This window comes from Prionailurus viverrinus, chromosome C1 (assembly GCF_022837055.1).
Source record: "Prionailurus viverrinus isolate Anna chromosome C1, UM_Priviv_1.0, whole genome shotgun sequence".
NCBI lineage: Eukaryota > Metazoa > Chordata > Mammalia > Carnivora > Felidae > Prionailurus > Prionailurus viverrinus.
In genome coordinates this window covers 69518098-69531744 of record NC_062568.1, presented here as the reverse complement: position 1 = coordinate 69531744, position 13647 = coordinate 69518098, and the positions used below count along the sequence as shown (strand labels likewise).

The following is a 13647-nucleotide window of genomic DNA, read 5'->3' as shown; positions in this document are numbered from 1 at the left end:
TTCATTACTCATATACTCCTATTCTTATCACCTTCTTCTCCCACCATATGTCCTTGTCTTTCCATTGTTTATAAAATTAATTTAAAAAATTGTATTAGAGGGGCGCCTGGGTGGCTCAGTCGGTTAAGCGTCCGACTTCAGCTCAGGTCACGATCTCGCGGTCCGTGAGTTCAAGCCCCGCGTCGGGCTCTGGGCTGATGGCTCAGAGCCTGGAGCTTGCTTCCGGTTCTGTGTCTCCCCCTCTCTATGCCCCTCCCCCGTTCATGCTCTGTCTCTCTCTGTCACAAAAATAAATAAACGTTAAAAAAATTGTATTAGATATTTCAAATTACGTAAAAACTTAAAAGTATTTAAAAAACCCGATTTTTGACCCCCCAGGTTTAATCATAAGCACCATCCTACCATCTAGTTTCAAAAATAAGTGATCTTATTTCCTCTGTTCTGCCCATTTTCTTCCTGTGGTATTTTAATGAGCATCCCAGATGTCACATCATTTCACCCACAAATTCTCTCACAAATAAGGACTTCTTCTAAATACAACTATAAAATCAACATCTCACCTAACAAAATTAAAAGTATCCCTCTTCCAAATATCATCTAAAAGCTAATCAGTGTTTCAATTTGCCTGATTTTCAACTATAAACATCCCCTGCATTCCCCCCCCCCACAAAAAAAAATTACAGGGAAAATGGGGATAGCATACCAATAAGTTGTTTTCACTGCTTTCCGTTATTATAACGAGAGGTTCAGTGTTAGGATTGTGGCAGTACTGAGAATACTCTGTGTATAATGTGGCAGAAAGCAAATGAGTTACTATGGTATATTCGAATTCTAGCATCTCCCGCTGTTTCGGAGAACCAGAAATCTGTGTGTGAAATAAAGGAAATATACATGTAATAGAGAAAAGGTTAAGTAAGAACCATATAAACTCAATTTGAATTGGAAGCACCAGTATGAACTTACGAAGTATTCTATATATAGTTATCCTTTGTCTACTAAAAGGCCTAGAAACAATGACCTAGGCAGTATGTATTCCTAGTGCCCAGACAGTGGAGTTAAAACACCACTTCTCACTAAAAGAAAAAGAACAAGTTGAATTGAACCATGGTTACCATCACCAAATCCAGCCAGTAGGAAATTAGAGATCAAATGGATGAGTTCTTCAACAGATAACCTATAAGGAAAGAAGGAAAGGAAAGGGTTGCTGAGGGAACCTGAGGTTTGAGAGACTTAAAAGACATAAAAGGATGCTCAAGACTAGAGTACAGGGGCTAGGTATGCACACATGGGTGATAAAACCATAAAGAAAGGCAACAGAGCAATTATTACAGAAGTGAAGAAAGCAGTGAATTCTGGAGGGAGAGAGGGGCTATGTCTGGCCTGGGACACACCAGAGGCTCAAGAGAAACTGCTAATACTCTCTCTCTTGATCTGTGTGGTGGTCACAAAAAATATTCCCTTTATAATAATTACCTAAACTATGCATGGTTTATGTGGATAGCTGTGTTTGATCTTATAATAAAAAGATAAAAAAGAAGACCAAAGCAGAATGTATGCTGTTAAAAAACAAAAACAAAAACAAAAAAAAGGGCACATTCATGATAAAACACACACACAGACTCACATGCATGCTCTCTCTCTCTCTCTCTCTCTCTCTCTCTCTCTCTCTCTCAGGAAGTAACAGCACTGTGTATCGTATATATACACAAAAATCTCCTCAGTTCTGTGACATAAATAAGGTTTTGTAAATAAACTTTTGAAATATCAACTATTTTTTATCTTCAAAACTGTTTTTGCAAGTTCCAAGTTTATTAACTGTTAATAGAGAAATAGGCATGAGTTAGCTAGTCATAATCAGAAATCAAGTATTAAATAAAATTAATACATCGTATGATAGGTTGGTCCTTCCTCTCTCCTCCTTCAATTATATAAGTTTCACGGGCCAAGGATATAGGAAAATTGTAGAGTCCAGATCAATGTTTCCCAAGCACAGTGTAAAGCTATCATCAAGCAACAAAAATTAAAATCATAAAGATGTGAGCCCTCGTATATATACATATAACAATCCCGATAATGATATCAGCAGGTGTTCTTCTTACAGGGGAGAGAGTGGCGACTAGATATGATTATTTTAAAGTTCATGTATTTTTAATTTATTTTTATTTTTTTTTTTTAATTTTGAGAGAGATAAAGAGTAAGCAGAACAGGGGCAGAGAGAGAGGGAGAGAGAGAATCCCAAGCAGGCTCCATACTCAGCACGAAGCCGGATGTGGGGCTTGATCTCACAACAGTGAGATCATGACCTGAGCCACAATTAAGAGTCAGACACTTAACCAACTGAGCCACCCAGGCACCCCAAGTGCCCATATACTTTTTAAAACCTCACACATGAAAATAGACATGAATGAATATTCTGTGAAATGGCACTTTAAAATTCCACCAAATGGAACTTAAAGAAAATATGAAAATTCTGCAAAATGGAACTGCCCCCATCACAAGGAGTAACACTCATAAGCTCTGAGAGTTAAAAAGCTGTGATCCTGGTACATGCATGGGCAGATAGATCAGTGAAACTAAATGGATACCCCAAAAATGGACCAAGATGTACGGGAGAATATAGAATACAAAAGAAATCAAAGAAGAAAAGTTGGGACTTTCAGTAAAATTGGAACAACCAGCCAGTGTGACAGAGACCACTAATTTCTCACTAAAATTCCTTCTTGGCTGCTTCTTGGGCACATGCTGACCCACAGAGACTGCATTCCCCACTCTCCCTTGCAGCTTGATGCACCCCAAGACCACGTTCTCACCAATGGAAGTATAAGTGGTGTATGTGCAACTTCTGATCACTTGCCCTGGACTTTCTCCATTGTCCTTTGCATGGAGGGAGCCCAGATACAGGAGCAACCCATCTATGACCATGCAGATAAATACTGGACAGAAGGAACATAAGTCTCAATGACCAGTGGATAGGGGCTGGTCTGCTGACCTGGTTTGCTCACACCAGTACCTTTAGGTGAGGACAAAAATCAACTTCCATGTTCTTTGAACCATAGCATATCCCCTGGTTACAGCAACTCAGCCTTATCCTAATTAATAGAGAAAAATTAAGTTGGATTCATACCTAACATTCCAGATGGATCAAAGATTTAAACCTAAAAAACACCGAGCCACATGACATGCAAGGGACCATGAGATAGATTTTTAGTTTATAAATGGAAAAGGTCTTTTTCCTGTGATACGAATTCCTGAAGTCACAGAAAGTTTGATTATATATGTAGCGCTACAAATGTTTTTGAACATCTTTTATTGACTGTCTCTTCCACTACAATGTAAGCTCCATGTAGCAAGAATTGGGATCTGTTTTCTTCACTATTATATATACACAGCTGCCCAGAACAAGTGCCTAATATATAAGAGGCATTCGATAAGTATTTGCTGAGTGAATAAATTGGTATATTTAAGTATACACGATTTTAAATAATATGCACAGCACAATAATTATTTCTGTGTAAATGACAAAACATAAATATCACTTGTCACACTTAATTTTGTTAATGCATAGGAACACCTATGAACTGATAATAAAAAAAAATCAATAACCCAATAGGAAAATAGACAAAGGACACCAACATACAAGGAACACAATTGGAAAGTGTTTAAAATTATGAAAAGATGCTCGATGTCAATGGAAATAAAAATGCAAACTAAAGCTACATTAAACTGTCATTTCTCACCTATCTATTTGGCAAAGAAAAACACCTTTGACAATCATACTGTGATCAGCAAGGGTATGAGGAAGCAGTGTTCTCATCCACTGCTGTTGAAATCAAAAACTCCACAAGCTCAATGAGCAGAGCAACTTGGCAATAAATTTATACAAAATTTAAAAAGCGTGTACCCTTTTACATAGCAGTTCTACTGCAAGAAATGGATCCTACAGATATGTTCGTGACCCTGTTTGAAATATTATATGTACAAGGTTATTCCCTATAGCCGTGTTCACAATAAAAAATAAACTAGAAGGTATCTAGATGGCCATCAACATAGCACTGGTTAAGTAAATTACAGCACTGGTCCACAGAATACTAGGCATCCATTAAAAAAGAATGCAGTATTGGGGTGCCTGGGTGGCTCAGTTGGTTGGGAGTCTGACTTCTGCTCAGGTCATGATCTCGCACTTTGAATTTGAGCCCCGTGTCGGGCTCTGTGCTGTCAGTGGGGAGCCCACCTCGGATCCTCTGTCCCCCTCTCTTCCTGCCTCTCCCCCACTCACTCATGCTCGCTCTCGCTCAAAATGAACATTTAAAAAATTAAAAAGAAAAGAATGCAGTATTAATATGGAAGATCTTCCAAGAAATTTTATCTCAGTGAAAAAAAGCACAAAATAGTATATATTGTTACCATCTGGGTTAAAACACACACACACACACACACACACACACAAAAGAAATTGCAATAATCTGTAGGTTATGTGTTGTATATTATATATGCCCTGAAATCTCTGAAAGAAAACACAAAAAAACTGGTAGGAATTTTTGGTAGGAATTGCCTCTAGGAAGAATAATTGGGCACTTGGGAGATGGGGAGGAGTGAGGCTTATTTTTTCTCACTTTTGTACCTTTTTAATCTTATAAACATTGATTGTATCACCTCCTGAATATAAATATTTTACCAAGTAAAAACATTACAAATATTTATCTCTAACCCCTAGAAATCTGAACACTTCTCTGGCGATTCTTAACTGTCAAACACACTTGGAAAACCAGTGAGCTGAACAATCTTAACCCTGTTTCATAATTAAGAATCACAGGGTTAGCAATTGACAAACACCATCATCTCCTACTCGTTCAAACAAATACATATGCAAAATAAAGTCAGTCTCTTAGTTCCATCCCTGTTATTCATTACTTCCTCTTAAAACTAATTCAACCTCATGCCCACCTTAAATGGGCATGAAAATATTTCAAAATGCTCCAAGGATGGCAGCCAGAACCAACAATTCCACTAATATATTAACACAGCCTGGTGCCTAAGAAGTTCCTTGCAGTCACATAGAAGATGAAAAATTGCCATAACTGTCACCTGGGCAACAATCCAAAGCTGTGCATCATCTGCCTTGGAAAATAAAAACTCACATCGTTAAGACTAAAAGTCCAATGTCAACAGCCGTGGCTTTTGTTTTCTGCCTAATGCGAAAGGTCTCCCCCCGCACCCCCCTTTAAATTATAGGCTAACCCCTCACTTGAGGACCGGTTATTACGTTACAGCCTTATAAGGAACACTAAGCAGTCATTATTTAGACTGACATTCTGCTTAAAAGGAAAAATTCTTCTTGAAAGGGAAAATGTCCACAACTTATCAAGTGGAAGGAAAAAGCAACTTGTAAAACAAAATGTATAGTCATGTTCATCAAGCTTTCAACATAATGAATATGCATACTGTTTGTAATACGATAAGATCTGTGTATGAGTAAGTATGTGTTTCAAATTATCAGCTATGGGCAAAAGAGCAAAGACAGAGAGGAAATTTTACCTGTACCTATGTCTGTATTTTACACTGTTTTGTAATACTTGCAATTAAATAATCAAAAATAGGGGCGCCTGGGTGGCGCAGTCGGTTAAGCGTCCGACTTCAGCCAGGTCACGATCTCGCGGTCCGTGAGTTCGAGCCCCGCATCGGGCTCTGGGCTAATGGCTCAGAGCCTGGAGCCTGTTTCCGATTCTGTGTCTCCCTCTCTCTCTACCCCTCCCCTGTTCATGCTCTGTCTCTCTCTGTCCCAAAAATAAATAAAACGTTGGAAAAAAAAATTAAAAAAAAAAATAATCAAAAATAAACTATTTATATAAAGAATAAAGTTTTTAAAAATAGTAAATTAGACTTTCCTTTAAAAAAACAAAAACAAAAACGTCGGACAGGTACTGGAAACTTTCCAAAAGTGTTGAACCAAGGAGGCTGCATAGACCGACCCTTACAAGCCTTAACCCTGAGTTACATGTTTCTGTGTCTATGTGCAAGTTTCCAACCATATCTGAGCAACCTGAACATTCAGCTCAAGAGACACACCCACCAATATTTAGCACTTCAGGCCTCCCCTCACAGAAACATCTTATAGACTCTATTCTAAAGTAGGTATTTTGGGGTGCACAGCTGGCTTTGTCAGTAGAGCATGCAACTCTTTTTTTTTTTTTAACATTTATTCATTTTTGAGAGACAGAGAAAGACAGAGTATGAACGGGGAAGGGGCAGAGAGAGAGGGAGACTCAGAATCTGAAGCAGGGTCCAGGCTCTGAGCTGTCAGCACAGAGCCTGATGCGGGGCTCGAACTCAAGAACTGCGAGATCATGACCTGAGCCGAAGTCGGACGCTCAACCAACTGAGCCACCCAGGTACCCCTCTTTCTCTTTTTTTTTAATGTTTATTTATTTATTTTGAGAGAGAGAGAGAGAGAGGGGGAGAGAGAGAGAGAGAGAGAGAGAGAGAGAACGAGCATGAGCAGGGGAGGGGCAGAGAGAGAGGAAGAGAGAGAATCCCAAGCAGGGCTCAACCTCACAAACTGTGACATCACGAACTAAACTGAAATCAAGAATCGGGTGCTTAACAAACTGAGCCACTGAGGCACCCCAAGCATGCGACTCTGGATCACAGGGTTGTGAGTTCAAGTTCCACACTGGATGTAGAGGTTACTCAAAATAAAATCTTTAAAATAAAATAAAATAAAAATATTTGTATTCCCCGATAGCTTAACACAATGATAGCAAGACTGCTTTATATAGATTTCAAAATACTCCATAGGAAGCATATTATGAAAATGTAGTTCTGGAAAAGGTAAAAGTATGGAGACAATAAAAAGATCAGTAGTTTCCAGGGAGTGACTGGGGGAGAGAAGAATTATTAATAGATGGAGCACAGAGGATTTTCAGGGCAGTGAAATTTTTCTGTTTGATACTGGAAATGGTGGATAGGGTCATTATACATTTGTCCCCAACCTATAGAACAAACAACACCAAGAGTGAACCCTAATGTAAAACCATGGGCATTGGGTGATAATGATGTGTCAACACAGGCTCAACAACTGTAATTAATGTACCACTACACTGATACAGTAGTCCCTCCTTATCCATGAGGGATATGTTCCAAGACCTCCAATGGATGCCTGAAACCATGGATAGTACTGAAACCTATATATGCCACGTTTTTTTCTTACACATACATACCTAAGATAACGTTTAATGTGTAAGTTAGGCACAGGAGAAGATCAACAACAACTAATAGTGAAATAAAACAATGACAACATACAGGACTATAATAAAAGTTATGTAAACGTTTTCTCTCTCTCTCTCTCTCTCAAAATATTTTCTATGCACTATACCTCACCCTTCGTGTGGTGATGTGAGATAATAAAATGCCTACATGATAGGATGAAGTGAGGCGAATGACGTAGGCATTGTGACCTAGCATTAGGCTACTATTGACCTGCTGACCACATATCAGAAGGAGGATCATCTGCTTCATCTGCTGACCATGGCTGACTGTGGGCAACAAACCATGGAAAGCAAAGGGGCAAAAAAAGGGGGTCCTGCTGCAGTGGGAGAGGTTGTGTATGGGGCCAGGGGGTACAGGAGAACTCTCTGTACTTTTTGCTCAATCTTGCTGTCATTCTAAAACTGCCATGAAACATAGTCCATCTGAAAGAGAAAAAAAGAAAAGTGGCCCCGTAAGGGGGAAAGAACGGGAGAAGTATTTCGTATGTAGGGAAATATTGATAATATTGAAATAAACTGGCCAAAGTTAAAGAATAACCGAGCAGCTCCACCACAGAGACAGAGAGAGAGAAGCCCATCTTCAAGGCAACTCAAGAATTAAGCACTATGAGGCTAGAGCCCTAACCTTTTTATACTGGATTCATACAAACCAACGAAATAATCACTGTGGCTAAGAATTTACCGTGTAGATTTGATCTCTGCCAAAGAGCATTAAACGAGGTGATCTGTTGAAATGGCTCTAGAGCTGGCTCTGGCAACGCTGCTCCGGAGAGCTCCTGGGTAAGCTGACTCAGCTACCTTAGGGCTGGTGCCCCGTCATGTCGCGCCACGGTCCCTCGGGCAGGGCGCTCTGGTTCAGAGCTCCGCTCTCTCGTCCCCCATTCACCGGAGACCAGCGGAGTGGGAGAGGTGCTCCTGGAGTCTCCTGGAGGAAAAAGCTTCCCAGTAGTTCTGCTCCGGCAATGTGACACTCACAAGTGGCTCCGAGCTGCAGTTGGGGAAAAAGAAAGAACACCAGCTAAGAGAAGAAAATTCCGCAGTTGTGAGTGTGCTGGCTCAACGTGCACACCTGACAAGCCTTTCAGTTGGGACCCCAAAACTAAGGCCAATTTACAACTGAGGCAAATATGGAAGGAGCTGAAAAACAATGACATGCAGGATGTTGGTAAACTTCAAAATCAAGTTCTTTCAAAGCCCATATACCATGGACTCCAGCCCATTACAAAAACAGCAAAAAAAAAAAAAAACCACAAAGGCTTTGTACATATTAATTATTATATGTACTTGGTTAAAAACAAAACCACTCAAATGGTACACAGGAATAGAATGAAAGTCTCTCTCCAGACCCCCAGCTGCTCCTAGATAGCCCATTGCACCAGAGTAACCCGTTCCTTGTGTATCCCACCCAGAAGCAATCTGGTTTAAGTCCACTTCCAACCCATTCTCAGTCATAGACAGAACTAGTTCAAAGGCTCATAAAACAATAGTGGGGAAAGAACAACAAGCGGAAGGGAAGGGGTCTAGATAACTAACAAAAAAACACAAAGCCACCCAAGTTCCCCTTCCCTTTGGGAAGACTTTAAAAACATCAACATTTGCCAAAGGAAGAGGAAATTTTTATTAGAACCAAACCAAATTTTTCCATCCAAATAAGTCACACAAAACACTGAAGAACTTACTCCTTTCAAAAAAACAGCACCTTTTTTTTGTTTTTAACCTCAGGGAACATTTTGCCAAGAAAACGTTCATGTAAATAAATCTAAGCAGAAAACAAACCCAAAATACAGCATTCCTAAATAATTATTGGGAAGGAAAACCACATGAACCTTGAAATTCAAGGGGAATGCTTTACAACTAATACCAACTCTTTCCTTGCTTCAGTTTAAATGAAGGCTCACAACCAATTTGAAAAGACAGCCTAGCTATGTAAAAGGCACACAAAAAATAAGACAACAATATCTCCCCCATAGGAAAGTCAACCAGAAATTTTGCATTTTCAGCAATCATTTAGTGAAGTCAGAGGGTAAAAACCCATTTCTAGAGTGGACATCTGTAAAAACAGACTCATTCGTGAAGCAGCATCCACAACCTTCAGTTTCAGAACCAATTGCTAAAATCCCGGTGTTTTCCAAGCCGCTGGAGCCAGGGAAATTTGGTGGTCAGGGTCTCACATTGACGTTGCCTTCCCCTTGGGCAAAAAACTGTGTTTTAGAAGGGGGCCGCTGTTAAGCTACCCCGCCTGGCACTAACCATGTCTTTAAGTCATAGGTACTGTTTGGGAAGGGGCTTTAGACAATAGGAAAATAAGGAAACACGGGTGCATATTTTCCTGATTCTTTCAAAACAAGAATCATCCGAAGAACGGTCAGGAGATTGACTGTTTAATTACAAAGGTGCTTCTATTTCCCTTCCAACTCCCCAGTCTTACCTATTACCTTCACCGCAAGGAATTCCTTCAAGAGCGGGCTCAGCTTCTCCTGTCTCTGTTCAGCCTTCTCTAAGGATTCTTCTTTTGTCCAGATCTTTCCACTCCGATTCCTCCAGTATTTTTACTCTATATGACTCAACCTGGCACTTGATCCCCTGCCTTGAACAAGGTTTGTCTCACAGCCAATTTAAAACTAGAAGAGATTCACATATTATCCTTCTGCTATATCATTCCTTCCCAATACCTAACACATAGTTGGTGCTCAGGAGTTATTGGATAAAACTCTTCAAATTAAACGTAATTTAAGATTTGCTTTAGAGTTCATCAGGCTCTCAACCATGGATTGAAGTCAAAACAGTGGTGTACCACAAGGAAGAACAGGTTGGCAAAAAGGGAGCTAAGTGGAGAGCAAATGCCAGAAACTTAGGTCTTCAAACGTTCTACTCAGGACCCATCTCCCCACAAATATACTTCATGCCAATAAGCAAGCTTGGCAGAGCCTGAAAGGTAGTGGAAAGCAGTTATGCACAAAACCCCAAGAGTGATTAAAAAAATAAAAACAAACCAAAAGAAAGAGAGAGAAGAGAGGGGGTGAGGGGGAAGTGCTATAAAAATATCTATGTAGCAAACTTCAGCATCTTGTCCCAAAACTTCCATTGAGCTGAGTTTTTTCCTAAAATCTTAGCCAACTCATTTGTTTGGCTATTGAGGTTTAATTATTGGTGGCTAATCATGCCATATGAAAATCTGACCCTTTATAGAAGCTAGAGGCACATTCCTGTGAAGTGGTGAAGGGTGAGAGCGAGGAAAGGGGAGAAAGAGAAATAAAAAAAAAAAAAGTTCTTACTCCAAATGCGGGTTTAACATAGCAGTATATTTTGCTTTAATCCAATTTAAGAGAACATGCATAGTTTCTTAAAAGTTATTGTAATATGATGGGACCCGAGTAACAGGCAAGCATAAAAGATACTTAAAATCAAACAAGTTCTTGGCAGTCAACATAGCAGCTAAGCAACAGGAAGAAAAAAAAATTCAGGACAAGTTTCCTCAACTATTTAATTATAACTGTATCCTTGGCCTCCAGAAATTGTAGCTTCCAAATACTGAAAAGTCTTGTCCTTTCAAGACATCATCCCTTGTACGGTGATGGATGTTAAGGAAACTCATTGTAGTGATCACTTTGCAATATACATAAATTTCGAATCATTGTGTTATCTACCTGAAACTAAGATACTGTTTTATGCCAATTATACTTCAATTAAAAAAGGGGCGCCTGGGTAGCTCAGTCGGTTAAGCGTCCAACTTCGGCTCAGGTCATGATCTCGCAGTCCGTGAGTTCGAGCCCCGCGTCGGGCTCTGGGCTGACAGCTCAGAGCCTGGAGCCTGTTTCAGATTCTGTGTCTCCCTCTTTCTCTGACCCTCCCCCATTCATGCTCTGTCTCTCCCTGTCTCAAAAATAAATAAACATTAAAAAAAAATTTAAAGGGGCACCTGGGTGGCTCAGTCGGTTGGGCGTCCAACTTCGGCTCAGGTCATGATCTCGCGGTCCATGAGTTCGAGGCCCGCGTCGGGCTCTGTGCTGACAGCTCAGAGCCTGGAGCCTGTTTCAGATTCTGTGTCTCCCTCTCTCTCTGACCTTCCCCCATTCATGCTCTGTCTCTCTTTCTCTGTCTCAAAAATGAATAAACGTTAAAAAAAATTAAAAAATTAAAAATTAAAAATTAAAAATTAAAAATAAAAAAAAAAAGACATCAACCCATACCTTCCCTGTTTATCTACCCAGCCCCATAACCCAAATAAACCATGGTGGATCTTGCTGTAAAATTACCGTTAACTGAAATTACTTTAAGAAGCACCATATGGTTGTAAGAACATGGACTTAGGGAAGAGCCAAACCCAGTTTTCCAACCTATTTAATGTGATCTTACCCAAATCATTTAACTTCTATGGGTTTCAGGTTCCTTTCCCATGACACAGGGTAAATACCTTCCACCTTTGAAAGTTACTAATATACACCAGCTATCGTTTAGTGTGCCCTTAGTTCTAGAACCGTGCTAACTGCACACTTGCATTATCTGATTTAATCCTAACAGCACAAAAACTGGGGAAGGTGTTATTATTCCCCCTTGAAAGATAAGAAAACAATGTTAGAGAGGTTAAGTAAAACTTCCCAAGATCATAATTTTTAATAAGTGGCAAAACCAAGAATCAATTCAAGTTTTTCAGACTCCAAAATCTATGTTAATTGCCATTAAGTAAAATTGCATCGTGACTGTTTATAAGAACTGAGCTGAATGCTCATAGTAAATATTCTTAGTTCCCTTTCCTGTGTTCTACTCCTTAGAATAATAGAAAGTGCTAAAGCACTGTGGTAGGAACAGCATAAAGCACACCAATCCCAAACAATAACACAAGTCATCTACAAAATCACACTACAAATGTCTTCTTGTCTCACTACAACCAATGTCGAGTATCCTTGAAGAATAATCTATTCCAGACACTTCAATACATGAGAAAGACAGGTATGATTGCTTAGTAATGCTGGAGAAAGGCAATGGAGATATCAGCCGGTTCCCAAGATTACCACTTTCCCAGTGGAACAAATCTAGGTCACATGCCCTAGACAACTGATAAACTCAGGGGACACCATGGAGCAGGGAGAAAAAAAAAAGAAAAAAAAAAAAAAACAAGGAAAGCCATACAAAGCTGAGAAAAGATAAAAGCTGACTGAACCAGGAAGCAGAGAGGAGCATGGAGATATAGCAGATCCCCTTCTCCAGGCATATCCAAATTCTCAACAGATACTAATCTTTGGGACTTAGGGATGAGAAATGGGAATTTCCAGGAATTTCTCCAGAATTCCCCAAATTATAGCTTTTCTTAAAATACTTCCAAATACTCTTTACTCATTATTATGGGTATATATATTTTTGTTTTTTAAATGTTACATATGTAAGAAATAGTGTTATTTACAAAGGATTGTAGCCTATAACAAATATTCAAATGCTAGGAAATGCCAGTGAACATTATTGGGTAGTATTCCAATAGCTGGCCAAATCCAGCCTGCAGTCTGTTTTGGTAAATAAACGTTTCATTGGAACACAGCCCCACTTGTTCATTTTACGTATAGTCTACGGCTGCTTTCACACTAAAACAGCAGAGCTGATAGTTCTGACAGAGTCCATATGCCTTGCAGGGCCTAAAATATTTACTATCTGGCCCTTTGGAGAAAAAGTTTGTTGACCTCTGAAATAACCTGCATTTGGATCTATGAGGAAGGTTAACCGCACTACACCGAATCCCATGTTGCAGTTGCCATTTCCAAGACTTCTTCTGCTTCAGAAACATATTTCTTGGAATACCGCTCACAAGATTTGTATACAATATGCTATGTATATAAACTTATTTTATTTGCAACGATGACTCACTGGTAGCAGCAGACAGGGCCACAAACACATATTTATAACATAGCAACAGCTACAAGCAATCACGACCAGTTCTTTCCTCTGTGCTCCTACCCTGTCCTGGCTCTGGGCAATGTCAGTCTTGTCCTTCGCTCCACAGGTTCACGTTCAACTCAACATCAGTGGGTTCCTTCAGTCTACCACGGTCTCTATTGCTAATTGTTTAATTCTCACAGGAGAATTGCAACACGCTTTTTCCCGTTCACCTGATTGCTCCGGGGATCTGAAAAGACATAAATTTCCCAAGAAATCCCTGGAAGGAATTCTGCCATGGAAATAAACTATTCTCTTCAGGTGTAGCGAGACTGAGTCTAGATCACACTCACTGGACTTTTAAGGGATAGAAGAAAAAGAGTTGAGGAGAGGAGGGAGGATGAGGAAAAACAAAGTCTCCGGGATGTTTTAAGGAAAAGATTAAGGTCTGTCTCAAAGCCTAGAGAGAAGGGACACCTAAGTGGAGGTTCAGATGAAGACGACATTTCCTAAGGCG

The 13647-nt window shown here is 39.8% G+C and overlaps 1 protein-coding gene across 2 annotated transcripts in view; it reads right to left on the bottom strand.

Annotated features, from left to right (window-relative positions):
- The window catches only part of ACVR1 (activin A receptor type 1), a 141475-nt gene that overhangs the window by 79894 nt on the left and 47934 nt on the right, over positions 1–13647 (bottom strand). For both annotated transcript variants that reach the window (XM_047872586.1, XM_047872587.1), the window contains one exon: positions 7948–8253. The gene's annotated coding sequence lies outside the window, so the exon portion shown is untranslated. Of the gene's footprint in view, positions 1–7947; positions 8254–13647 lie in introns of those variants that run through there.